At 35.2% G+C, this 25,081-nt stretch overlaps 1 pseudogene; it reads right to left on the reverse strand.

The window, feature by feature from the left end:
• Positions 1–260: 260 nt before the first annotated feature.
• LOC125929454 (transmembrane protein 223-like) overlaps positions 261–25,081 on the reverse strand; it is a 46,653-nt pseudogene continuing 21,832 nt past the window's right edge.

Consider the following 25,081-nt stretch of genomic DNA (forward strand, 5'->3'; position numbering starts at 1 on the left):
TGCTACCCATTCTTTGTACCAGTTCTGTATGTTGTGCTTCAGAACTTTCTAATTTATTTCCTGTCCTCATGCTTTTGTCCTCAACTCTTCATATTTGTTTTTGTTTGTTTGTTCTTGCTGTTTTGGGGTGGGGGGTGACTGCTCTTTTATTTGCCATTAATGAACTTTGGGGCCCCTTGTGTGACCTTGGTCATCACCCCATCACCAAGGTTCTGCTTTTGTTCCCCTCTGGGAGGGGTGAGTAACCCAAGGTGGTTTCTTCACAAGCTGCAGTAGGCACCCACAGTGTTGTCAGGGTATCATGTTGGGGAAATGTCCAGCTTTGTCCAAGAGTTAGTAGAAGTGCTGGCCTTTGATCTTCAGAGACAACATGGCATAGACTTCACCACGGTGGACCATGCAGGATACCTGGTTCAAAGGAACCATCGGTGGTGAACCCTCCAGCCTGTAGCATCACTGAACTCACAGAATAAAGGGAGAAGAGAAGACCAGCACCAAGTACCAGGGTCCTGATGGTGCCACAGTGGACTGCCAGGCTGCAGCACCAGGGCATGGAGTGCGGGTCCAATGGCCACAGTCTGGGAAGTCTGTATCTGCAGGCATTGCCTGGAGCAGGAGTCGGGCCAAGGCAGCTATGCTAGGGAGGCCCAGATGATGCTCTGGACCTTGCAGAACAGCCCAAGGACTAAGAAAGAAGTGACCCCGTTCACACACGAAGAACAGCACATCTCGCGGCAGGGCTGCGTCTTGCAGGGTCCACAGTTATTCAGGTGTCACCTTGGCCTGCTTGGCTCCACTTCTGGGGCAGGACTTCCACCTCAAATGTTCATATTTGATGCAAGGCATTTCTGCCGATTTCTAAGCACATCCTTTACTGTTCTCTCTCCTGACAACATTTTGAGAGTACTTCAGATAAACACGATTCCCAGTTTTTGTTGGCTTTCTCTTTAGTCCTGCCACGGGGAACACTCCCACAGGTCATATTGCAAAATGTTTGTACAATATGCTAAAGCATTTGGATTTTATTTTGAGGCCAACAGTGAACAATTAATGATGTGTAAGCAAAGGAATGACTTGAGCAGATTTGCATTTTGGGAAATATCCCTCTGGTTGAAGTGTAGAAATAAATTGGAATAGGATAAAAATAGAGGGAGGGAAATCCATGGAGTTGTTTGTAATGATTGAGACATGAATAGTGACAGGCTACTGATCAAAGATGAAGGGAAGTGGATTCAAGAGTCAGTCAGTAGGTACCATGTCACGTTATCACCAGTCAACATAACCAACTTAGGTCAGTTTTCTCTTTTATTTCTTAAAAGGACCTGCCAATGCCTATATATTTTCTCTTGTTTTATCCCTTAAATCCATCTCTCCAACTAAAATAAGCAATTATGAATACAGAGAAATAAACTTCTAGAGCTGAGTTTGACATTATCTAAGGCAATTCCCTCATTAGACAGAATGGAGGTCTCACTGTGAGAGGCCACATATATGGTTTGCTCTCCTTTCTAATCTGCTTTTCATGCCATTTAACAAGAACTTTTGTTTTCCTTTACACTCCTCATTTTCACTTAGGTATATTCTCCATCAAATAGAAGTACACACTGCTTCCATATTCTTCATTCTTTCTCCAGGGAATAGACAGGGCTTAGAGAGTATTGGAAGAGGGACACAAAATCCATGTGCAAGCAGTAATGACACTACTTACCCACTTGAGCCCCATTCCCCAAGTCACTGGGCTGGAGAACTCTCTCCTGTATTGTTAGGTTCTGCACTATAATCCTGCCTGCTTCCAGACCAATGGTTATGCCTCCCCTTGGAAAGCTCACGCTGTCTGTTTGGGGGTGACTTTAAATGGAATGTCACCCAAGTGACACCTTTGTGGCTTGTCATCAGCATCTTCCATTAAGTACAGCCATGTGAGTGTCTGATGGACTGTGTGAAACAGGCAATTTCCCAATTATAAGTAACTTTACTTGTTTTAACAGTCTCAAGCCTTGTCACACACTTCTGTTGAAGGAAGATATTGCTTCTCAGTTTGTCACAGACTGTGATGCCCTTATATAATAGCTTTCTGTATCTCAGTGCTCACTTTTAAAAGCTCACCAGCTATTTCCATGTTACTGACAGCTGTTGTTAAATTAAATTAAATTTCTAAGTAAAATAATTATTTTGGGGGAGATTCAGGACTGAAGAGTTTTGTGAATGTCAAATTACTTTTTCTGTGTTCACTTCAGGAAGTTCTAATTTATTTTTATCCACTTTCTGTAACGAATTCCAGACTGTGAAGATGTCTCGAAGTTCTGTAACCAATCTATATCGTTTGCATTCCATTGTCTTTAATGCACTTTAGCATTTCTTTAATCTCTCCCACAGAGAAGAAATTCCACCTAGTCTTATTTTTTTTTTAGTGGGACTTCTCCTTTGTACAAAATAAAATGCACCTTCAAAGGTGTCTCAGTAAATAACATTTCTCTTTCACAGCTACATACATTTACACTTCGGAAAAAAAGTGAAAACATTGTCAAATGCAGCACATTAGTAGACTTTATGATCTATAATGAACTTTAGAGGTCTTGTAGTCTACTAGTTTGAAAAACAAATCATACTACAGACTCAGTGGTCACTGTCTACCAGGTAAAATATAGAATGTGAGCCAGAAAGAAGGGGAATCTGAGCCTCAATCCCACAGAGGGGAATGGTAAAAGGAATAGTCATAAAAGGGTAAACAATTTGTCATACTGAATAGTAAATCAGTGGATGGAAAATACATATCCAATTTGCATATTAGATATTACATTACATTAGATGTTACATAGATTTTATGTTACATCTAGTATTGCATGTTAGATATTTGATCTAATTTGAGAGTAAAGATTTGCTCAAGGTCACACATTGGCTGTTTGAAGATGCACTCCTGAGTCTCTTGGCTGTGCTTCTTGTACGTTACACCATAGCTGCTATTTGGCCCATTATACTAAGTATCTTGTCAGTAAAGAGAGATCTTTCCTTAAGAGAATAGATATTAGAGTCCGGGAGGTCTGTTTATATTCTTACTTCTCCACTATGTGACTGGGGGTAAGATGTTTTAGCTTTCTAAGCTGCAATAATTTCAACTTTAATATGATAATACTGACAGTACATATACACAGACATTAAATGACAAATGCATGCAAACTTTTTTGCTGAAGCTTGATACCATGCTTAATAACAGTTGAGTCATTAAGATTTTTAAAAATTATATATATATATATATATATATATATATATATATATATATATATATATTTGCCTAAGACAAATAATAGATAGTAAATGATGGAGTTTTCACCTCATTTTATCTCTAAGTTGGAAGACTTCCACTGCTTCCACTTCATTCTTAGGATCCTCATTAAACCCTCCTTTTCCACTCTACTTTGGTGCTACCAAAAAAGCATCTTACCTATAGAGTCTTTGAAATTTCCTTGAGAGTCTTCATAATAGGAAGTCCCTACCATTTCCACCATGACATTTTCTTAGAATATAATCAAATATCATCATCACTCTAAGAAAACGTTGCCTAATGCCTACATTTTCTTCTAATCATACATTCAATTGTTAAATCACATTTCTGTCTTAGACATGAACATAATCTTCCAAATGCTTCAAGGCATATTCTTACCATTTACCATCTATAACTTATCCATCACCAAGTCTTATTATGCCTTAAACTCCTTCCCTTCAATGCCACTATTACAGTGTTTTTTCAGTTTCACTGTTTATTTTTCCCTTCCCTCCAGTGCTTCTCCTTGGAAATCAGGCCTTCACACTGGTTCCAGAGTAGTCTTCCTTTTTATAATGATAATCTCATCATTTCCTACTTAAAACTCATCAGTGACTCACTGGGTTGTCTCATTCACTATCCATACATCACAGTTCATTTTAGAGTAAGAATCAAGGCCTTTAATGAAGACTGACCCCTTATTCTATAGGTTGGCTTATGGCCACCTCTATAGCTTTGTCTCTTGCCACATTTTTTGATATATGAGTTCCCATCTATTCCCCCACACCTTCCCACTATTGAAAATTATGTTTTGTATTTGACATGCTTACAATTCTATACATCTGTACTCCCCTCCCTGCCATGTCTGTCTTATTTTACTCCTTTCATTATTCACATTTTTAGATCTTCACTGTGGTAGGCAGAATAATGGCCCTGCAAAGATGTTCAACTACTAATCCCTGAAACCTATTTCTGGTTGTGATGGCTAATTTTATGGGTCAACTAGGCCAGATATTTGACAAAACTTTATTCTATACATTTTTGTAGAGGTATTATTTTTTTATATGAGATAGACATTTAAATAATTAGACTTAGAATACCCTCTATAATGTGGGTGGGTTTCATTCAATCAGTTGAAGACCTTAATAGGAAAAAAAAATGACCTTCTCCAGTGAAGAGGGAATATATCTATATATCTATATATCTATGTCTTTTGGTTTTGTTTCTGTGGATAACCCTGACTATACCATGTTACTTGACCTGACAAAGGAAAAGGAACTTGCCATGTGTGGTTAAGTTTAGGATCTTGAGATAGAAGGATCATCTTGAATCATCCAGGTATGTCCAACATAATCACAAGGGAGGCAGGAGAGGCAGAGTCAGAGAGTTTGGAGCTGCTATACCTGGCTGACTTTGAAGATGAAGGAAGGGGCAATAAGCCAAAAAAAATTAGGAGGCCTCTAAAGCTGTGAAAGGCCAGGAGATAGATTCCTCCTAGAGTATCCAGAAGAATACAGCCCTGCTAACACCATGATTTTAGTCAAGTGAAAGCTGTTTGAGATTCCTGACCTCTAGAACTATAAGATAATACATTTATATTGTTTTAAGTCAACAAATTTGTGTCCTTTTGTTAAAGTAGCAGTAAGAAACTAATACAGATTTTGGTGCATGGAAGTGAGATGGTGCTATGTGAATACCTAAAATGTGCAAGCATTTAGGAATTGGGCAGAAGATGAAAGAATTCTGAGGAGCATATAGCAAATTCTAGATTGCCTTTAATAGACTGTTAATATAAATGTGGACATTAACAACTCTGCTAGTGAAAACTCAGAATGAAGTGAAAAGTGAACAGAAAACTTATATTGTCTTAGTGCACACATAAATCATTATAAGCAGACTGTTGATAGAAATATGAGCATTAAAGATATTGCTGGTGAGGGATCACAAGAATATGAGGAATATGTTATTGGAAACTGAAGGAAACAAAATCCTTGTCATATTGTGGTGGAAAGTTTCTGATGCTTGATTTTGGCTCAGGTCATGATCCCAGGGCCATGGGGATCAAGACCCATGTCAGGCTCCATGCTGAGTGTGGAGCCTACTTGGGATTCTCTCTCTCTCTCTCTCTCTCTCTCTCTCTCTCTCTCTCTCTCTTCCTCTGCCCCTCTTCCCTGCTTGCACTCTCTCTCTCTCTCTCTCACTCAAAAATAAGTAATAAATAAACAAATAAATAAATATTCACACCAAAAACAAAAAATGGAAAGGAAAAAAGGCAAATATGTGAGGTAAAAAAAAAGAAAAAAAACACATGTACATATACATATATACAATCTTCAAATCTGAAAATATGTCAGGGGAATAAAAAGAAAAGGTACACACCCTTGAGATGGTTATTAGTATTTTGGAAGAACAAGGAGAAATATATGACCAAACATATAACAAAATATATGGAAATGAAGATAATGGAAGAAATGATAAAGGACTCAGAAGAAAAAGCCAGGGGCTTTTACTTGCTAACAGTGGGACTTATAGAAGAGAAAGGATCTATCATAAGAGAAGCAATGGTTAACAAATGACAGAAGAAAATCTCTGTGAATTTAAAAACATTTAAATTTGTGTGCCTCTGTGGCTCAGTCAGTTGAGTGTCCCACTCTTGATTTTGGCTCAGGTCATCATCTGAAGGTTCATGCTCTGTGCTGACAGGCAGAGCCTACTTGGGATTCATTCCCTCTCTCTCTTCCCCTCCCCCACTTGCACACAACACTCTTTCTCTCTCTCAAAAATAAATAAACATTAAAAAATAAAAACATTTAAATCTCCTAATTTCAAGTCCTCTCCACATTCAGGCAAGATGAAGAAAACAAAGTTATCAACGTAGACATGTCCCGATAAAACACATGAACACTAAAGACTTTTTTTTTAAGATAAAGAATTTTTTTTTAATGTTTATTTTTGAGAGAGAGAAGACAGAGTGTGAGCAGGGGAGGGGCAGAGAGAGAGAGGGAGACACAGAATCTGAAGCAGGATCCAGGGTCTGAGCTATTAGCACAGAGCCTGACAACAGGCTCAAAGTCAGGAACTATGAGATCATGATTGGAGATTATGAAGTCAGATGCTTAACAGACTGAGCCACCCAGGAGCCCCGAGATAAAGACTTTTTTAAAAGATTAAAATAATGATTAAAATTTGAAAGATTCCTGACAGAAAAATAAATTTTAATAAAATATTAGAGTCATACCAGACATTTAATCTAAAATAATAGAAATCTAAAAGATAAAGAATGACAGCTACAGATGATAGGGAAAAGAACTACTACACTAGACTCTTTATTTTTTGAGTTCATTGTTAAGTAATCTCTATACCCAACATGGGGCTCAAACTCATAATCCTGAGATCAAGAATTGCATGCTCTACTGTCGGAGCCAGCCAGGCACCCCAGGACTACTACAGTAGACTCTTATACGCAATCAAATATTATTTATCTGTCAGGATAAAAGGAAATAATTTCTAGATATTCAAATATTTGGAGAACATATGTATTTGATAAAAATATTCCTGAAAGGATTCTAACAAATCAAGAAATGAAATTTATCAGAGAATCAAGATGGGAGAAACTGAACTGGTTAGCAATGATTCAATCTCTCTCCCATTCCTAACCTCCATCTATATATGTTTGTAAATGGATAATGATAGTGTGTGAAGGTATAATAAAAATTCTAAACAAGAGCTCTTCAGCTTATACAGTCATATTGTAAAGGAAAACTTGATAGTCACCTGTGATTAGATAGTCTAAATTATCTTAACAAATATAGGTTTTCAGGAAGTAGAAGACTATCAAGAAATCTTAAAACTTTCTAAACTTCTTATCCTATAGTAATCTAAGGGTTAGGAAAATAAAACACACTAAAATGTTTATCTTAATACGATGTAAAATAAAGCAAGAGAAACAGGAAATATAGAGATGTAAAATATTTGCTGTTTTGTTTTCATATTATACTGAATATATAGATTTATAAATACAGATAGATATAGATGTCTGAGTTTCAGGAAATGAAGAGTAAACACAATGTCTTGGAAGAATATAAATATTCACTAATAAAAAGGGAGAAATGTTGAATAAAAACTGACTAAAACCAAAACAAAATAAAGAAAATGAATAAGAAGAAAAACTAATGTGATGAACATAATGTAAAATGGAAAGAATAAAAGCAAGTATATCAGTTGTTACAACAAATGTGAGATATTTTATTTAAAAATGGAGAAAAGACATATTTTTCAATAAAGTCTTTGGTTAATTGAGTATTCATAGGGAAACAAATAAAATTGGATGTTTCCTAAACACAGAACAAAAACATTAACTTCAGGTAGGTTGTAGACCAAGATAAAAAAGAAAACCTATAAGGCTTTAAGAAGATCACATGAGAAAATACCATCACCTAGTATTATGGAAAAACTGTGTATGCAAAGAAAATATTAACCATTTGATAAAAGACTGACATCTTAAGGAAAGTGAAAAAAAGGAAAAGGTATATGTATCACATATACCTAGCAAAGTGGTTGCACCAGAATATATAAAAACATCTGAAAAAACAATAAGAATAAAAGAGGAAACTCAAAAGAATATTAGGCATAAAACTTGAACTATTACTTCTATTAACAGGAAATCCAAATGGTCAATGAATATTTAAAAATGGGTAATATCATTAATAATCAGGAAAAGTGAAAAACCACACCCACTAACACCAGAGTGGCAGATAGACAAAAATAGGAAAGTCTGACAATACTAAGTGTTATCAAGGATGTTAACCAAATGATATTCATATTTACTGTTAGTGGTATTGCAATTAATTCAATTACACTGGAAAATGGTTGGGCATTATCAAGTTAAAAGTTTAAGATGCACATGATCTATGATGCAGCTGTTCTACTCAAGATATATATCCTAGAAAATCCATGCATTGTGTGCACTAGGATACATGTTCAAGAATGTTTAGAGCATCATGGCCAAAGCTAGAAAACAAGTCTCTCAATAGGAGAATGGATAAATAAATTATGGTGTAATCATAAAAGAGAATTCAATATAATGATGAAAATGAACCTAAGCTATATGCAAGAACATGGATGAATATTACAAACAGACTGCTGAAAAAAGGAACAGGACATGAAATAATGAATATAGTATAATTCAAAACTAGGTATGAAGTTTCAAACTTAAGAGTGGTAATAGTGCTGTGCTTCGAAATTATCACTATAACCTTCTCACACATGTAAACTCTTCTCAAAATTTATAATTATTTTTTAAAGTTTGTTTGTTTATTTTTGAGAGAGAGAGAGAGCAAGAGCAGAAAGGGGCAGAGAGAGAGGAAGAGAGAGAATCTGAAACAGGCTCCCTGCTGGCAGTGCAGAGCCCAACACAGGGCTTGATCCCATGACCCTGAGAAAATGACCTCAGCTGAAATCAACAGTCAGGCATATAACCCACTGAGCCACCCAGATACCCCTCAAAATTTATAATTTATGTATGCCATCTCTTTCTAATGGATTCTGATCTGATTCAATTGTCAAAATTATGGTAAAATTGTTTTGGAAACACTATTATTGATGGTTGTATTTTCCAAAGTCAGCCACAAAATTATTTCCTACCATGCATGCTTTTCCTACATGACATTCCTACCATAGATAGATGAGACTTATGTTCTGTCCTCTTAGAACTGGTTGGGTATATGCCAGCTAAGTGATGCTGTATGACCTCTGAAGCTAGGTCAAAACAGGTGATACAGTTTCCTCCTGACTCTCTTGGGACTCTCACTCCTAGAATTTAGTCACTATGCATGAGAAAGCCTAATCAGTCATACAGAGTAGTCATTTTTAGGGGTTTGCATGTAGGTATGAAGTCCCAGTAGATAGCCAGGAAAATCCACCATGCATGTGAGTGAGCAAACATTCAAATGATTTCAGATCTCAGTTACTAAATCATTCCTAGCCATTGAATCTTCCTATCTGAGGCTCCAGACATCACAGAGGAGAAACAACCTGTTCCCACAGTAATATTTATGACTTTCTAACCTACAGAATCCATGAGTATAATAATAAAATAGTGTTTGCTTTATGTCACTAGGCTGGGTTTTCTGTGAAGCAAAGGAGTAACCAGAGAGATTTTGGTACCTGAAGTTGTGTATTACTATCACAAAAGGCTAAAACAGCTATCATTGACTTTGGTACTATGCAGTGTGTGAAAACCAGAAGGCCTCAAAAAAAGTATTAGCGGATCCAGCAGTTTTGAGGAGGCCGTAAGCAAAGTCTTGAAGAAAATAAGTAACATTTTAGTAGCAGTTGGAGGAAAGGGGAACCTTGTTACTTATTAGTGAAAAGTTCCACAAAACAATCACCTGCAGTGAGGAAAACAAGATACACACCTAACACACTTGATGACATACTGGAGGAGATTTCCAGGAAGACTATTGAAATTGCCACCTGGCTTTCTCTCACTGCATAATAAATGTGACAGGAGAGAGATAAGCAAAAGAAAAAAAATTAAATCTAAAGAAACCAGCACTTGTTGGGTTCAAAAATATAACTATTTAATTCCCACCTTCTCCAGATGTCAAATTATTCTGAATTTAAGAAATGAGCTCCAAAGATCAAAATTAAGGTAGGGTTGTCAGATCCTTTGTTAAGACATCAAAAATATGTAAGACGATGTTTTTATAGAACCTCTCAGACTGACAAAAAAGTTCCAAAAGGGGGTAGGTGTCTTGAAGATCTTCTCCAGTAAGATTTTTAGACACTCTATGATTAAGAATCTTTTCAAAATTTCAGTTTTTGGTTGCTTTATTATGTGAAATTGATTCATGTTCTTTTAAATTCTTCTTCCTCATTAATAACTGCACATATTCTTTATTTGAACCACAAATTTTAAACAGAACATTTTTAAGTATCATTCTCATAGAAATAGTAAATGATTAGCACTTTCAACTATTTTTGTAGCACTTTCAACTATTACTGATAAAACTTTTGAGTGTCATTTGTATCCAACCTTTATGTTACTAGGATTAGTCACTCATATTTTTGATTGAAATAATCATTTAGTTTCTATTTCCTCAAATATAAGTATCTGTTTTTATTTTGTACTCTCTCCCACATCACAAGACATTCCAGTCTTTTCTGATCTTTGCACAGTATCAGAAAAATGTCTAGACTACAGTCCATTATTAATGTTATTTTCTTCTTCCTTACAGATTCAGAAGAATCAATCTAAACTAAGAATTATTAGTCACAACACAATTCAAGGATAACGACAAACTAATGCTTCATCTAAAGAACAGTGAGTTTCATAAACTATCCTCAGAGCAGACTTGCAACTAATCAGGACTTAGGCCACCTGGAAGACAGTGCTGAGTGTTTTACAGATGCCACCATGATGGGAATCCAAATCCCCAGTGGTCTCTGTGGCATCCTAAGACAATCAGCATAAATAACTACATTATAACTTTATTATTAATTAATATTGCTGCTCACCACAATTACTATTACTGTTATAATTACTTCTACAGGAAAGAACCTCAGTTAAGAAAAAAAAAAGCAGTGTGGCCATTTCAGTACTGAAATTTTGAGAGACTAAGAACCAACTTAGTACAAAGGTAGAAGCAGGTAGACTTAGGTGGCTATGTTAAGAATCCACACAAAATAGAAAGGAAATATATTCTATGTGAGATGGCAATAAATGCTATAGAGAAATAAGAAGAAGATTTCAAGGATACAATGAGACTAAAGTTTCTGTTTAATATGGAAGATAAAGGAAAGGCTTTCAAAAATATAACAATAACAGGCATTCTTCGGTGATAATTTACAGAGCTATAATCTATGCACCTTTCTGTATGTGTTTCTGTATGTGTTTGAAATATATTTCAAAAATGTTTTTAAAAATTCAGTTATCATCAACAATGTTTCAACTATTTGAATTATTTTAAGAATTAATTTAAAGTATAAAATTCAAAGGGGCACCTGGGTGGCTCAGTCAGTTAAGCGACCAACTCTTGGTTTCGGCTCAGTTCATGATCTAATGTTTCATGCTTGGGATTCTCTCTCTCCCTCTCTCTCTGTCAGCCCCTCCTCTGCTCTCTCTCTCTCTCTCTCTCTCTCTCAAAATAAATGAACATTTAAAAAAATGTAAAACTCATGACTTTGAAGTTATTTTTATGGCTTAGGTTGGTCTTCTGTACTAGAAGGAACATTATCTGAAATAATACATCTCATTTTATTATTTGTGGCTGAGAAAAGTTGGGTTATTGAAAACTTTGAAAACTGTATTAAATCTCTATGCAGATGGTTCACTGTAATATTAAAAGAGACTGGAGTGTGAGCCATGATTTTGAAAATTTCCAGATGTTTTTAATTGGCACTGTCTCCAAATAAAAGTATCTCTAGATGATGCAATAATTGGTAAGTTACTCTAGTCATCTTTTTCCAATAAACTTTAAATTTATTTCTAGTCAACATATAAATATCAAAGAGGATTAAATAATATATCTGAAGATCTGGAAATTAGCAATTGGAAGAATACATATGCAAACCAAATTGGCAACAACTTGTGTTCTAGCTACAGAAGTGGTTTGGATGGAAATTATGGAATGGAGACCATTAAAAATTTTAAAACTAAATTTTAAATTACACTTGGCTCTTCTAAATGATACTTTAATAGAGATGCTAGTATTTTTTTTCTCTTTATAAGAAAGAAACATATTAGTTTTAAAGTTGATAGATTATTCAATAAACAGAGTGACTGAATGTCTAACTCAAAGCAAAGAATCCATGAAAAGAGAAGTGAAACTCTAGAAATGAAGAAATATGACATATCATTTGAAATAAAATAAATCACAATTTCTAGAGGCTTAGATTGCCTAATAAATTATATGAAAATGTGCTTATAAGCTGAAAAATATGAAATACATAATAAAATTTTGTATTTCTTCTAATTTATTGAGTCTTAAAAGTTAGCCCAAAGATGTTTACAAAGCTCTATGAGTTAGTAGTAAAAAATGATTCAATAAAATTGGGTAACTAATTATGACAGTGTAATAAATAATCATCCCTTAACATAATATAATAACTAATTTTATTCACTCAGTCAAAAGTAGAGAGATTAATACTATGTGAGATTTTAATATACTCCAAGGTAGTCAAAAAAATCATTTTGAAAGTAATTTGTTCTGCTTTTGGGTCTATTTTTCTTTTAAACATTATCTTTCCATTCTCCTTTTGATAATTGGTTGATTCAAGTACCATTTATTTATTGATTTTTTTGGTTATTTTTGTAGCATATTTGTTACGAGATTATCAGTTTTCTAGATTTGATGTTTTTTTTTGCCAAAGAGTTGCACATAATATTCTTATATTCATTTTCCTCATTTTCATACCCCTAGATACATTTTTTCTCATTTCTAAGTTTTTAAGTATTTTTTTAAATTTTTATTTATTTCCAAGAGACAAAGCATGAGTAAGGGGAGGGGCAGAGAAAGAGAGGGAGACACACAGAATCTGAGGCGGGTTCCAGGCTCTGAGTTATCAGCACAGAGCCCAACACGGGGCTCCAACTCAAAACCGTGAGATCATGACCTGAGCTGAAGTCGGTCACATAACCAACTCAGCCACCCAGATGTCCCCCTCTCAATTCTAATTTTAACTGCTTTTTCTCTTTCACTGTTTTGCTTAGTTAAGTCTTAAATTCAAATGATAACTCTGGAATTCATTTTTCTAATATATTTTCTATTTCATTAGTTTTAAAAGTTATTAATTCTTGGTGCACCTGAGTGACTCAGTCAGTTAAGCATCCAACTCTTGATCTCAACTCAGGTCTTGACCTCAGGGTAGTGAGTTCAAGCCCCATATTGGGCTCCACACTTAAAAAAGTTATTAATTCTTTTACTCTATTTACATTTTGTATAATTTTAATGTTTTATCTTCCAAATTAGTGATGTAAATATTAAATTTCTTGACTTTTGCCTTGTATTCTTTAATAATGAATAAATTTCAAATATATATATATATATATATATATATGACTAACAAATAGTCATGTGCTTCGTTACAAAGTATATCTTCACAGCTTTCCCAAAAGTAAAGATTTTATAAGTACTCTCAGATAAGCCAATGTATTAAGATAAATAAAGTGACAAGTACTTGGAATTAATTAACACACATTTAGATAATCTTTGGACCATAATTGAAATAAAGCCTAAAATTACCTAATTCTTATAAAAAGACAAAATGTGAATACTCCAAACCCAAACTATGGGAAACAACTAAAACAATTAATAGAAAACCATACATACCTTAAATGTCTTCATTATTAAGGAATAAAATATAAAAGTCAATAAATTTAATATTTATATCACTAATTTACAAGATAAAACAATTAAAATTATGCAAAATGTAAATAGGGTAAAAGAACTAATAACACTTAAAACTAATACAAAATACGTTAGAAAAATAAATTCCAGAGTTGTCATTTGACAATAGATAAGATTTAACTAAGCAAAATAGTGAAAGAGTGAAAGCAGTTAAAATTAGAAATAAGAAAAAAAATATATCTAGAAGTATAAAAATGAGGAAAGTGTAAATAAGAATATTACGTGCATATGTGGAATTTAAGAAACAAAACAGATGAACATAGGGGAAGGGAAGCAAAAATGAGATAAAAACAAAGAGGGAGACAAACCATGAAAAACTAAAATAAAGAGAACAAACTGAGGGTTGCTGGTGGGATGTTGGGTGTGTGGGCTAAATGGGCAATGGGCATTAAGAAGGACACTTGTTGGGATGAGCACTGGGTGTTATATGTAAGTGATGAATCACTAAATTCTACTCCTGAAATCATTATTACACTATATGCTAACTACCTTGGATTTAAATAAAATTTAAAAAGTGAAAAAAAAGAAATATTCATAAGTAAAGAAAACTGTATTTTATATATAGTATGAAGTATAATAGACCAAAACATATGTACTAACCACTCATTTTATTTTTACTAACCACTCATTTTAAAAATGTAATATTATCAATAATTTTAAGGACCCTGGTTTACTACTTCTTGCATTCTCCTGCTTACCTGCAGTTGCTCTTCCATTGATGTTAATTGCTTCTATGATTTTTCTGTATATTTTATTTTCTTTTCACAATAATTTAACCACATATGTATATATGCCAAAGCAATGTATTATTAAATTATATAAAATACAAATGTGTATAAATGTATATATAAACAGCATGATGCTGTAAAAAAGAATATTATGTGCAACTCTTCAGCAAAAATTTCAAATCTATAAAAATTGATAACTTCCTAATGAGTATGTTATAAAAACAATAACAACAACAATACATAATTTGAATCAACCAATTACCAAAAAGAGAAAAGACAATAGCCCTGAGGTCAGTAGAAGGTAGGAAATGAAGGAAGGAAATAATAAAGGTCAGAGCAAAAATAAATGACTAAGTAACAATAGGAAAAAAAATGAAATCAGAGCTTTAAAAAGATCAACAAAATTGATAAACCTGTAGCCAGACTCATGAAAGAGAAAGATAGAGAGAGAGAGAGAGAGAGAGAGAGAGAACTCAAACAAAATCAGAACTAAAAGAGGACAAATGACAACTGATACCACAGAAATACAAAGGATTGTAAGAGAATAATATGAAAAACTATATGCCAACAAATTGGGCAACCTAGAAGAAAATAGATAAATTCTCAGAAATATACAATGTTCCAAAACTGAACCAGGAAGAAATAGAAAATTTGAATAGACCTATTACAAATTACAAAATTGAATTGGTATCAAAAAGGTATGAGAAAAATAGGAGTTCAGGACAAGATGGATTTACAGTTGAATTTTATCAAACATTTAAAGAGTTAATACCTACTCTCCTCAAACCACTCCAAAAAATAGAAGAGGTAGGAAAGCTTCCAAATACATTCTACAAAGTCAGCACTATCCTGATACAAAAACCAAAGATAACACAAAAAAATAAAACTACAGGCCAATATCCTTGATGAACATAGCTGCAAAAACCCTCACAGAATGTTAGCAAACCACATACAATACACTGAAAAGATCAAGTGGGATTTATTCTGGGGATGCAAGAATGATTCAATATTTGCAAACAACTAATGCGATACATCATATCAACAAAATAAAGGATGTAAATCATTTGATCATCTCAATGGATGTAGAGAAAGCATTTGACAAAATGCAACAATCATTCATGATAAAAACTCTCAACAAAGTGGAGTTAGAGGGAATATACCTTAATATACCTCATTCATAATTATATATGAAAACCCACAGTTAACATCATATGCAGCGGTGAAAAACTGAGAGCATTTTCTCTAAGATTACGAACAAGACAAGGTGTTCACTCTCACCACTTTTATTTAACATAATACTAGAAGTTCTAGCCACAGCAATGCTTTCAGAAAAATAAATAAGAGTAATCCATATTGGTAAAGAAGTTAAACTGTCACTATTTGCAGATATACTATACATAGAAAATCCTAAAGACTCCACTAAAAATCTACCAGAAGTAATAATTTCAGTAAAGTTGCAGGACACAAAATTAATACTCAGAAATAGGTAGTGTTTCTATACATTAATAATGAAGTAAGAGAGAAAGTAAAGAGAGAAAAAGTAAGAGAAATAAGAGGAAAAAAAACAACACTAATTATAATTGCACCAAAAAGAATAAAATACCCCAAACAAATTTAACCAAAGAGGTGAAAGACCTGTACTCTGAAAACTGTAAAACACTGATGAAAGAAATTGAAGACAACACAAACAGAAAGATATTCCATGCTCATGTATTAGAAGAATTAATATTGTTAAAATGTCCATATAATCCAAAGTAACCTATGGATTCAATGAAACCCCTATCAAAATACAAACAGTATTTTTCACAAAACTAGAACAAATAATCCTAAAATTTTTATGGAACCACAAAGGACCCTAAATAACCAAAGCAATGTTGGGGAAGAAAAACAAAGATGCATTCTAGATCACAATTTCTGGATCACAATGCTAAATTTCAAGATGTACTACAAAGCTATAGTGACCAAAACAGTATGGTACTGGCACAAAAATAGACACATAGATTAGTGAGACAGAATAAAGAGCCCAAAAATAAATCCATGAATATATGGTCAGTTAATCTAGGACAAAAGAGGCAAGGGTATATGATAGGCGAAAGACAGTCTCTTCAATAAATGGTGCTGGGGAAACTGGACACTTACATGTAAAAGAATGACACTGGACTGTCTTTTAACACCCAGACACAAAAATAAATCAAAATGGATTAAAGATCTAAGTGTGAGACCTGAAACCATAAAAACCCTCGAAGAGAACACAGGCAGTAATTTCTCTGATGCTGGCTGTATCAATGATTTTCTATATGTGTCTCCTAAGGCAAGGGAAACAAAAGCAAAAATAAACTACTGGGACTACATAAAAATTGCACAGCAAAGAAAACCATTAACAAAATGAAAAGGCAGCCTACTAAATGGGAGAAGGTATTTGCAAATGATATATCTGGTAAGGGGTTAATATCCAAAATATATAAAGAACTTATACAACTCAAAACCAGAAAAACAAACAATCTGATTATAGAATAGGCAAAGGACCTGAATAGCCATTTTTCCAAAGTAGACTTAAAGATGGTCAATAGAAGAAAAAAATGCTCAATATCACCAATCATCAGAAAATGCAAATCAAAACCACAATGAGATATCACCTTATACCTGTCTGAATAACTAAAGTCAAAACACAAGCAATAACAAATGTTTGTGAGAATGTGAAGAAAAAGGAACCCTCTTGCACTGTTGGTGGGAATGCAAATGGGTACAACCACGGTGGAAAACAGTATGAAAGTTTAGTTTTTAACACTAAAAACAGAAATTCCATATGATCCCACTATTGGGAATTTATCCAAAGAAAGTGAAAACACTAACTCAAAAATATATGCACCATTATATTTATCCATTGTTATTTACAATAGCCAAGATATGGAAGCAACTTAAGTATCCAACAATAGACAAATGGGGGTGCCTGGGTGGCTCAGTTGGTTGGGCCTCCAACTTCGGCTCAGGTCATGATCTCATAATTCGTGAGTTCGAGCCTCACATAGGGCTTTGTCCTGACAGCATGAAGCCTAAGTCTGATTCCAGTTCAGTGTCTCCCTCTCTCTGCCCCTCCCCTGCTCATGCTCTATCTCTTTCTGTCTCTCTCTCAAAAATAAATAAACATTAAAAATTAAAAAAAAATAGACAAATGGATAAGATGTCCTGTGTGTACACACACACACACACACACACACACACACACACACACTGGAATATTTTGCAGCCATACAAAAGTATGATATGGTGCCATTTGAGACAACATGGATGGACCTAGAGGGTATTATGCTAAGTGAAATATGTCAGACTGACAAAGACAAATACCATAATATTTTACTCATAAGTGGAATCTAAAAAACAAAAACAAATGAATAAACAAAAAAGCAGGATCAGACTATAAATACAGAGAACAAAGTGATAGTTACCAGGGTGGGGGTGTGGGGGGGTATGGATAATGGGTGAAAGGGAGTGGGAGATACAGGCTTTCAGTTATTGGATGAATAAGTCATAGGGATGAAAGGAACAGCATAAGAACATAGTCAGTGATATTGTAATAGTTACATATGGGGACAGATGATAGGTACACTTACAGTGAACATAGCACAATGTATAAACTTGTGGAAACACTATGTTATACATTAGTAGTTAACGTAACATCGTTTATCAACTCTACTGAAATTTTTTAAAAGATAAAAATTAAAAAAAAAGACCACCCAAAATGAACAAACAAGCAAACAAACATACAAACAAATAAAAGACAATAGGATCAGATGGTTTCACAGCTAAGACCTAACTTTAAAATATACATAATTCCGGGGCAGCTGGGTGACTCAGTTGGTTAAGCAACTGACTCTTGATACCTGCTCAGATCCATGAGATCCAGCCCCACACTGAGCTCCACACTGACAGCGTGGAGTCTGCTTGGGATCCTTGCTCTCCCTCTCTCTCTGTCCATCCCCTGCTCATGTGTGTGCTCTTTCTTTTTTTTTTAAAAATATGAATAATTACAATGATCAGTAATTACAGATCACTGAAAAAGAAAAATACCCCAATTCATGTTATATTGGTTAGAGTTCCTTTTAATTGTACATATTAGAAACCTTATTAGAGAGAAAAAACAGGCTTATTTTATTTATTAATTTTTTAAGTTTATTTATTTTTAGAGACAGAGACAGAGACAGCTTAAGTAGGGGAGGGATAGAGAGAAAGGGGGAGAGAGAGAATCCCAAGCAGGGTCCTCACTGTCACCACACAGCTGGATGTGGGGCTCAAACTCATGAAACCCCGAGATCATGACCTGAGCCAAAATCAAGAGTCAGATGCTCCAACAAAAGGCTACTTTTAGCCTCAAAACAAGTATGTCTGAGTCAGGGGTTTGCTGACCTTAGTTCCATGGGTTACAAGGGTGAGGCCACTAGATCTCCTATTCCCTGGCTCTTCTCTCAAGATGACTTCTCCACTTCCAACCACCAAGGGTAAAATTGTGATGAAGGATAAAAGGGCCAAGGGAGCATCTAAACCAGACTTCTATTTTTATCACTCGGGCCACTGTGATATGATTACTCCTCCGTGGAAGGAATGGAAAACTGAGTAATTAGTTTTTACACCTCTACTGTAGAGACTGGCAAGAAGTTAGGATTACATGGGTTAGTCCCTTGTAACTACTACTTAAGCATAGAGAAACCTGGTCAGGATTTTACAATGTATGTGTGTATATATAATGTATGGTAAAGTGGTATTTAACAGAAAAAGGAAGTCTGGTAGAGGACACTGGAAATTTTTGAGAAGGAACAAAACCCAATTATGTAAAAAATGTTATGTCAAAATTGTGAGTTTGAGCTTTAGGAAAATTTGGACTTTTGGAAAATTTGTACTACTAGGCATTTATCCATGGGATATAGGTGTGGTGTTTCAAAGGGACACATGCACCCCCATGTTTATAGCAGCACTATCAACAATAGCCAAAGTATGGAAAGAGCCCAAATGTCCATCAATGGATGAATGGATAAAGAAGGTGTGGTGTGTGTGTGTGTATATATATATATACACACACACACACACACACACACACACACACACAATGGAGTATTAGTCGGCAATCAAAAAGAATGAAATCTTGCCATTTGCAACTACGTGGATGGAACTGGAGGGTATTATGCTAAGTGAAATTAGTCAGAGAAAGAAAAAAATCAAATGAATTCCCTCATATGAGGACTTTAAGAGACAAAACAGATGAACATAAGGGAAGGGAAACAAAAATAATATAAAAACAGGGAGGGGGACAAAACAGAAGACTCTGAAACATGGAGAACAAACTGAGGGTTACTAGAGGGGTTGTGGGAGAGGGGATGGGCTAAATGGGTAAGGGGCACTAAGGAATCCACTCCTGAAATCACTGTTGCACTATACGCTAACTAACTTGGATGTAAATTTTTAAAAATAAAATAAAAAAAAAATTAAATACAGAGAAAAAAATCTGTCACAGCATTATATTTCAGATATCTTAGCTAAAACTAAGAATTGGGTAGAGAAGTTACCTTTGGCTGAGGTAAGCAGGTGCTTGGAGCCTCTTTAAGTCTGGTACTCCCCTCCAGAGCTTGCTGGTGCCCCACCCCCAAATCCACTCCACTCTTACATGAGGTTCCTGTCAAACCTCTCTGATTTTGATCCACCCACTTCAAATCATTCAGGGTATGAGCAGTTGAAGGCCCTGAGTGCTGCTTCTTCTATTGCTCTGCTTTAGAATTTCACTAGAAGAAAAGCTACTGCCATTTTGAAATTGAAGAAGAGTTTATTGTTCAAGCACATGGGATATTGGATTCAAATATGAATTTGATCCCTTTCCCAGCCACTTGTTAGCTATGTAGTCTTGGGTAAAAAATTTTGGGTAAAAAATTTAACATCTCTGAATCTTACACACCACACCTGTAAAATATCTACCACACAGAGTAAAACAAGTATTTAGCATATTAGGTCACATATAATAATTGGTTAATAATTTTCAGCTGTATTATTATTAGATGATCCTTATGAACAACTAAGAAATGTGTTATTAGAGATTTTCTCCTGCCATAGTTTTAATCATTCATTCAGTCATTTATTTAGCATCTTCTACTGTGCTAGAAACTTTAGGACTCACCAAGAATTTTAACCTAACAATTTTTTACAAGTATTAATTTAACTAACACATATAATGACCCCTAGGCAAGTTTCCCTTCTACACGAAAGAAGCTGAAAATCAGATCAATTATTTGTCCAAAGCCAAACAGGTAGAAAGATCGAGGGCAGGATTAGCCTTCTCTACTTTCTCTTAAAAAGTTTCCAAAGGTGGCTGTGCATCAGAATTCTCTAGAAAGCTTTTTCTCTAAAACACAAATGCCTGGGACCTACTCACTTTTCTGATTCAGGGAGTTTGGGAATTGCCACTCTACCTTTGGTGTCTAACATGGTAGCCACTAGCTCTATGTAACTATTTATATTTAAATTAAAATCAAATGAAATTTAAATTCAGCTCTTCAGTTACACTAGCTACATTTGAAAGGCTCAATAGCTACATATGGCTAGTGGCTACTGTATTGTACCACACAGATTATAGAATATTACCATCATTGAAGAAAGTTCTATTGGAAACACTTCTAGTCTCATTCTGCTTCCTAGGATTTCATAGTGTCACTGGGTATAAATGAAAACTTTTTGCTAACAGGGGAGAGTGCAGAGGTGGTGGTGGTAGAGCAAAATGAGTTTCTCCTAAAGAAACTGAAAATAAGATGTACCTGTGGAATCAATGCCATCTTGATCATATCAGAGAAATCAGAGATCTAGTGGTAGTGGCTCACCAGCCAATGGGTTTAACTATAACTTGCTTGACTATAGTAACATATTAAAGATGGGACTTTTAGAATGGTGTTTAATCAGTCACTAAAGACTAGAAAGGGAGAAGCACATAGGTGAGCTTTGGGCCATGACCACTTAACTACCATCCAAGGAGTAGGAACTTTAATCAAGAAAAGACAAGACCTTCTCTAGATGCTTGCAACAGGTCAGTGTATAATGCTATACAGTTACACTTATGTAATTCCTGTTTTTAATTTAGTACTTTAAATTTGGTACTTTAAAACTCTTTTTTTAGAGAGAGAGAGTGTGTGCATGAGTGGGGGAGGGGGAGAGGGAGAGGGAGGGAGGGAGAGAGAGAGAGAAAGAGAGAGAGAGAGAGAGGGAGAGAGAGAGAGAGAGAGAGAGAATGAATCTTAAGCAGGCTCCATGCTCAGTGTGTAATTCTATGCAGGGCTCAATGTGGGGCTCCATCCCTCAACCCTGGCATCCTGACCTGAGTTGAAATCAATCAGATGCTCAAATGACTGAGACACTCAGGCACCCCTAAAATGGCATTGTTAACATCTGTCTCATGAAAGTCTTCCCAGGAAGAGAATATGACAGAACTTCTACTTCATATTCAATTCTCACTGATTATTATGTCATTTTATAAATTAGAACATTGGTATTGTTTTCTTTCCTGTTTTATTCACTTGTATATATAAGTCTATCACTAAGAACTAGATCTGTCCCCTCTGTATTGAGCCTGCAGGGCTAAGGTCCAGACCTTGACATAGTAAATTGAACACATCAAAGTGGAAGTGAACTGTGATGAGATTTCTTGGCACCTGGGCCCACTTTCTTTGCCACAAACACCAATGACCCACCCTACCTGGTCCCTGCATGTGTCAGCAAAACTGATTAGCAGACAATGAAATAATTTCTACATTGCAATATCATACTTATTTTCATCACAGTATCACAAATGTTATTTTTAGTGTAATTTGACAAGGAAATTAAGGTTCAAGGAAGTATAACGATTTGACCAGTCATGAAATTATTTGGAGAGCCCAAACAAACACCTAGTTTTTCTAGATCCCAGCCAAGTACCTTTCCCATTATTTTTCTCTCATTCTGTCAGAACTTAACAACCTACAACCATGCCATATCAGAGTTCTACAGCTTTCAAAATCTGTTCTAGAAATTAACTTATTATTGATTTATCAAATTCATTTACTCATCACAGTACATTTTTGTTTATTTCTCTGATGATTAAATGCAATAAAATTCTCTGATGTTGTGTCTTAATTGCTTTGAGGCTTATTAAGTAGAGCATTTGTCATTGTTTTATTCAGCCCAGTTGGAAAATCATCATTTGGAAATTATACTACAGGTTAGTTTAGTGTCAGAAACAGTGGATCATCAAGGTTTCCTGGAGGTAATAACAGACGATTTGAAGTTGTGTGTCAAATCAATCCTTGTTACCCTAGACCAATGTTAAAATTATAAACTGCCATGCACCTATTAGATACCTCCAACATCTATTTGTTGAATGGATGCATGCCCTCCACCTCTTTAAGCCTAGAATTTTCACTCAATCATGTCCAAAGCCAAAAATCACCCTCATAATATATGAAGTTCATGACTCCAAAATTTACAGCTCTCCTTGGGTTCCTATGTACAATAATGTCTCAAATCTCAAGCTGTAGGTTTTATGTGAATATCCTTTAGGTACCTTAAAATCCACCTAGCATAAATCAGATACGATTTCCCTCTGCAAACCTGCTCTCTCATTCCTCAGCTCTCTTTCTGATATCTTCTCAGTAACCCAAATTAGAAATGCTGGAATCATCTTTCTTTTATCTTGTAGCATCAAATCTTTTTCCCTAAATGTCCCACTAACTCTATTTCTGAAATGTCTCCTTCATCACATCTTTACACTTCTTCTGCCAAAAAGGTAGTGCTTGCTATATGCAAATATTAACATATCTAAACCTATTTTTTTAAATGTTTATTTATTTTAGAGAGAGATAGAGAGAGTGCAAGTGGGGGAGGGGCAGAAAGTGAGGGAGACACAGAATCCAAAGCAGGCTCCAGGCTCTGAGCTGTCAGCACAGAGCCCGACGCAGGGCTTGAACTCACGAACCATGAAATCATGACCTGGGCCCAAGTCGGATGCTTAACCAACTGAGCCACTCAGGCGCCCCTATTTAACCCTCTTAATACTCCCATGAATGTAGTTAATAGCATTATCTTCATTTTTCATGTGAAGGCACTGAAACAAAGTTTAAGTAACTCCCTGAACTCACATACTTCCTGAACCCTAGAGAAAAGATTCAAACCAGGCAGTGTGGTCCTAGAGGCCATGCTATTAGAGTCTGACTGCATGGTGCTTCAATCCTGCAGCCTGCCCATCCCAGTGCTGCTAACAAGACTCAGGTCCTACAACCTCCCAACCGGTCTTTCCAATCTAACTCTCCTCTTCTGAACCATTCAAAAACAACAGGTGAACAGAGGTAAGAGAAATCCTTTTGCTCTTACAATTTTATCTCCCACCTAAAGCCTTCAAAAATTCTCATCACCTACCTGTCTCCTTCCCAACCTCACAACTCCTACAATTTAGAAATTTCCACCATAATATGAACCTAACTTCCTTATTGTCACTTTCCTCTAAGTAGGGTTATATCAACCTCGATTGTGTGCTTTGTCCTGTCTCAGTGCTCATATTTATGCTGTTCCCTGACTTTTTGAAATTTTTCCACATCATGCCACATGTTCAGTACTACCAGTCTTCAAAGTCAAGTTCATCTTTTTAAAGCTCTCCTCCAAAAAAAACCTCTCTTGATTCTCAAATGAAGAATTCCCAACCTCGCCACTGCTTCTCCCTCTTCCTCTCCCTCTCTCTCCTTTGTGTGTTCTCATGGTACCATTCTGCAAGGTGTGGGAAGACAGGGGCACACAAAACTGGAAAGAACAGTTCAAGGTAGGGCATAGAAGAAGTATGTTCCATACTGTTCCATACAGTGTTAGCTAAGTCATCTACTTCAAACACCTCATTTTATAAGCAGGAACCTTAAAAACTATGAGGAAAGGGACTTTGCATTGACAGAAGCGGCTGACTCTGATTTCAGGGTATGTAATCAGTACTATTAATATGCCTCTTAACAGTACTTCATAGAGGGAGGTGGGTGGGGGATGGGCTAGATGGGCAATGGGCATTAAGGAGGGCGCTTGTGATGAGCACTGGGTGTTGTATGTAAGTGATGAATCACTAAATTGTACTCCATAAACCAATATGACATTATACGTTAACTAGATTTTAAATAAAAATTTGAAATAAAATATTTAAACTGTATATATATATGTATATATACATATATATGCTTCATGAATTCATACAGTGAAAATGCTAAGCAGCCACTAAACATGATAATAGAAAACTTGGAAAGATATCCATGGAAACTTGCAAAAAAGATTAATGAAATGTTACATATGTCTGATTCCAATTATATAGGATTATGTATGAATATGTGTATGTGTGTGTGTGTTCACAAGAAAGAGACTCAGTAGATGCATGCAGAAGAATGTTCATCAAAGCACAGTGTTTATGTTTAGATGATAACATTTGTTCTATATAACTGTGATATCATTTAAAGCATTTACAGTAAGAATGCATTATGCTTGTGATTGGTAAAAACACAAAAGGGCTGAGTGAAGTTTAGAACAGAAAAGGAAATGAGCTTCTCCAAATATTTGCCTGGGAAATACAACACAAGTTTTACTAAAGGATCCCTGTGGTTTTATTTCCTTTTTATTTTTTATTTTTTTATTTAAAAAAAATTTTTTTA

This window comes from Panthera uncia, chromosome D1, assembly GCF_023721935.1.
Source record: "Panthera uncia isolate 11264 chromosome D1, Puncia_PCG_1.0, whole genome shotgun sequence".
NCBI lineage: Eukaryota > Metazoa > Chordata > Mammalia > Carnivora > Felidae > Panthera > Panthera uncia.